Raw genomic sequence first — 5,489 nt, forward strand, 5'->3', positions numbered from 1 at the left:
TACAAATTCAATATTGGTGTTTTATATCGTACTCATTATTATTTTAAATTACTGTACACTGTACTGCCGAATATCATTTACAAAAATCTTTAAGACAATCATGTCTTAAATACAACGAATGCAAACTAGTTATTCAGCAGTTTTTTATAGTAGGTCTAACTCTACCATAACTTCATACATAAAAGTGCCATAGAACTGTTTTCTTAACATTGATATTAAAGGAAGTCAATCTAAAGAAAGCATTCTACATTTTACTTTCATCATTTTCATGTAAGTAGTTTGTTTCAATATAATTCAAGGACTACAAGTTAAATCACAAATACATCAAAGCTGCATTAAAACGTTAGAAAACAACAAAACCAATAAAAATAGTACATTTGAAGTGATTAACAGTGACACTTTCAGTAATTACCATATTCACAAGTATCGCGGGGGCTTACGCGTCGAACACCAGCCTTAATGAGCTCATTACTCTATGTTTGTATACTATATACGTGATACCTGTCATATACGTGAGCTGATATTTTGGCAAGTGCAAACGAAACTGTGAAATAAATATCCCACCCTCATTAATTTGCGCCAATGCGATACGATGGACAGACGGACGTACGCCCACTGATCTGATGACTATGTGTTCTGATACTTACGGATAAGTTTTGTTTACGCATTATATGTTTGTGTTTGTATAAGGCGTGTTAAGGTTCTAGCTATTGTTAAGATTTTTGACCTTATTTCTATGGAGATGATTCAATGAGGACATTGCTTCTCTCTTAACTTTGTATGACGTCTTCTCAAAAATATGACACAAGCCTTTATACTTGTGATACTAACGATGATGATCAATCGATACAATAAGAACACGTCTAAAACTTACTGAAACAAGTATAATATAAGATGATACAATGTTTCACTCTATACGCGGATCAAGCCCACAGTAAACCACTGAAATTTTAATCAAACTAAAATATTTCAACTATTTGCCAACAAATTAAATTTCACTAAAACCGTCCATAAAACGTGCAATTCAAAACACCAAATAAATAGGCGATTAAGCTAACCACAAAAGAGTATTAATAGCTTATTTACAATCCAAAATCCACACTAATTCCATAATGAAATGATTGTCACCTGAGCATTGACGATAATATATGCGATTCCACCCAGAGCTGCGACGAAAAATCGATGCCAGACCGATTTGAACGACTATAATGAGATTTTAAATTGCCAAGTAATTAATGAGGATTAGTACGGCAATTTCCATGATGAATTTTAACGCATGCACACCCTACAGCTGCGATGTTATAGTTAAAGTATCAAATTATAAAAGGGTTTGCTCGTGATGTTTTGGTAATGGAGCTACTATTTTTAATTACAATTTTATTGCTGTAGAATCAAAAGTCTTCTGCAACCGCTTTTTAATTTGAATTCTAGTTAGGGTTCTTCACGCAGAACAGACCTTGGTAGTGTGGTAGCAGTACCTAGTAAGTTTATTCATAACACAGTTACAAATTCGATATTAAAGTCACAAGTTATCACACATAGGTTGTTGTTATATTTCTCAAACTTCTAGTTGCACAAAATGTTTAAGGTAAGTATCTCTTACACATGTACGAGATTGCGTGACAATCTGTCAGTGATTTGTTTGTTTGTAAACACAGCAACTAAGAAAAAAGTCATCGCTATTTCGTAGCCTCCAGTGTCATTTCAGTAAAATAAATACAAACAAAACTTACACAAGTAATTATAAATGAGTAAATCACACACATTAAACTAAAATCCTAAACAAAACACTCTAAATCACACAACCAATGAATTTTCAAACGGCCATATTGTGTTGTCAGTTAACAATTTTCATTAAAAACAATACGTTTGTTTATTTACACTATATTCTAAATTAACAGGCTCATTGTATAAATTGATATTTCATTTTATCGGTTGAATGTTTGCAATTAATTACAACAATCAATAATTTCGCGCTTGGTCGAGCGAAAACTACACACAAACTGTTGGGGCCAGATAAAGCGGTGCTGTGCGATGTACCAATAAAAGTAACGCTGTGTTTACTTCGTTACATTATTACACAATCACGTTTTAAAACATAAAAAACGGGTAAATGTTGAAGAAGAGTTTATATGAGTTCTTTTAAGAGGAAGGCGTGAGGATGATTGATTTAAGATGAAATAGTATAAAGGTAAGAAAAATGTAAGTTAATGACCGTATCGTGGCAGGTGTAGAACAAATAAAGCCTGTCTTTGCTTTAGTATACAGAACAATTTATACAGGACAAACTTATTTAAAAACCTGCGATTTACCAAATATCTACACATTCTACACCCATCATAAGTAGGTTTGTTCTTTGAACACTCAAAGAATGTTATTAATCTTCAAAACAGAAATTCTTCTATGACAATCTCAGTTCAAAAGAAAATACAAAAATACATCCAGCATTCCAGCCGCAGGAAAATAAATCTGTGTATTACACTTAAACACTCAAACATCACGACTATGCCCTACCTAAAAGCGGCAATGATCACCTTAACATACCGCGACGTACGTGTTGAAGCAACAAAGTACCACAAGTGCCAATAACATCTGCTTTGACCATCACAAGGCTGACGCGATCAAACCATTATACCGCTACAATAAATAGCCTATATTTTCATACAAACCATACGCACAGAAGCCAATTATATGTATGAAACTCAGTGTTGGATAAAACAAGCCTTTCGAAATGACGGCGGGCTTATCATGGCGTCATTTTCATAATGCACGGCCGTGCATTTAGCCTTCGTGTTTAAGGGTAGGTACTGACTGGGTTATTAGTTTGTTGTGCGTGTGAGGCGCGAGGGAATTGTGTATGGAAAATGATGCAGAAACAGTGTAGTAAGTTAGCAAAATATAAGATTATACAATTTGAAATGAAATGATTAAATATAATTCAAAAAAATATATGAAATTTAGTTTTGCAGAGTGAGAGTTCGTTGATTTTGTAAACGTAGCTGATAATAACACCTATGATCTATGAAAAAGATGAATTAAGACGACAGCATTTAATGAAAAAAATCTTCAAATTATAAGCAAAAGTGCAATTAATCAGCGTTCACCAGCAAAAAATCAGTGGCACAAAGTTCGCCTTGTCAGAATACAACCTTACCCTTCCTGTATAATGCAAGCCGCGCTTCCACACTGACGCAGCATATTAATTACATACACACAGAGCTTAATTATTGATTTTTAGCATTAAACAGCCAGCCCGGCCGCCTGCTGATTTATACTTGCACGTCCTAAGTAATATGATAGGCCTATTGAGAATTAATTTCGGTTACAATATTGGCTTGGGTGGTAATTTCCAATGGTTAAGCTGCTTATTATATCGGGGGATATCCGATTCAGACCGACAATATAATTGAAATAATCGCTGAAGGCTAATTGCAACAAACCATTAACTAAAAATAATAGGGCAGTCAAGACTAGGGCAAAACTATGAACTAGGAACTGCATTTTAAACTTACGACAGAGTAATATCCTTTTCGGTAATAGGCTTTTCGGTATTCATTCGCACTAACTGACCACAAGTGTGAGCTATTATTTGTTACTATTTACCGCAACTGTGTGGAATGGTATAGGCCTAGAAACTGTGGGTACCTTCTCAACTTTCTAATTCTCTTCATACTCTACATTAAGGTAAGGTAAGAGGTAAGCTAACTACATATAATATTTCGGAATGTTTAGTATTGGGGAACAGAAAACAATGAAATATAAAAATATTGATTATTACCATCCTATCGAGAATCAAGAAGTTTGTCAACTGAAACCATCTGACATGAACATAAAACTAAACCCCTGACCATAACAAACTGGGCTATAGAATTGCACGAAATGATCAACTATCCGCTAGACGGCCTGTCGAACTGCAATCGTGGGTGGAAAAGGGGGCGTAATTTAAAACCGCACTGCACCCCCGCGCCCCCTAGCGAAATTAAGTGCGAAGCAGCGGGTACGTGACACCGGCAAATGCGACGCGCCTACCCGTGTGTACCCACCTTAATTGTGAAGCTTCATTTGTATCTCGTCAGGTCCTGCCTTTGTATCCCAGCATTCGATCAGTGAGAGCATTCTTGGGGACGACACACGGAATTAAAGCTATGTGGAAATAAATTAGGATACACGTAATACCTTCGAACATTGCAACTGAACAAGACACATGGTTTAAACATAGGAGATAATATTTTGAAAAGGTTTTTAAAAATGCGCCTACTCCGTAAAGAAGCAAGAATTCTAATTTTTTTTTCGTCTGCTCAGATTCTTGAAGTATTCTGAAAAGACAAACAAAACGACACAAGATCATTGTTATTTCGTTCCTACTTAATTTTGCAACCTTGTAGAGCTGGATGCCGCAGGTTTCAACACATGCCTATACAATAGAATATAATGTTGTATTTACACATAATTGAATGATAATCATGAGATTATTATGTAAGTCATAGAATGGTGATCGAGTTGGTTGGTGAGAGCTGTCAGGACAATCCACTGCTGGGGTGAGCACATTAATCATCTATCACCGCGGACGCAACATACGCGGCTTCATAGTACTCGTAAGTATGTAGAGACGGGTACGTAGTACGTTGTACTTTTTGGATAAAATTATGAGAAGTAATATGCGCTATTGTTGTTGATGATTAATTGAAGCGCTGATTTCTGCAACTTCAGGACATAAATCGACTCTCTTTACTTGTAGGGAATATAAGGTTTCTAGTTCCTTTGTTTTATTCTATCGTATGGTTAGTGATCCATCTAATGTCGAAGTAGTCCTAGTGGCCCGATAGCCTTTGACAAGTTCTAGTTCTTGAGATGTTATCGTACAAAATGTTTTTGTTATTGTAATTTTATTGCTTATTGCAATTCTTATTTGAAAGCCTAATAGTTTGGATAATTATTGCGCTAACTAAAAGTAAGTAAATTGGCAATATTTTTTCGGCTTATGTACAGACTAAAAGTGACTAAATTGAGAATACTTTTATCGGCGATTAATGAGAATAATAGAAAAAGTATTTAAACGTACTAATGGACCTACATATGTAAAGATATTGTCAAGTCCTCAGTCTATTATTAGAAACTCCCTCCTTACACCTTTGTCTAACAAATAGCATGTAAAGACAAGCTCTTATTGTACTGACCAGACGTGCCACAGTGCACCAAGTACAGGACACTACTTCGCAACAAATATTGTACAATCATACTTACATACATAATTTACATACATTGTACATGAGGCAATAGTTAGGATGGGCACTACATCGCTGAGTATGGGGTCGTTTGAACGACTCCTAAATAGGAATAAATCTGTTTAAAAACTAGTCTAAGTATAGAGTTGGTCTCTGACTGTGCTCATTATTTTGTTCGCTATCTGTTCCTCTAGTTGGTAATGTAGTTATATCACCTCAATGACCAATCGGTATTGTCGGAACATTATCCTACGTAAGCCAGCA

This window comes from Anticarsia gemmatalis, chromosome 16, assembly GCF_050436995.1.
Source record: "Anticarsia gemmatalis isolate Benzon Research Colony breed Stoneville strain chromosome 16, ilAntGemm2 primary, whole genome shotgun sequence".
Taxonomy (NCBI): domain Eukaryota; kingdom Metazoa; phylum Arthropoda; class Insecta; order Lepidoptera; family Erebidae; genus Anticarsia; species Anticarsia gemmatalis.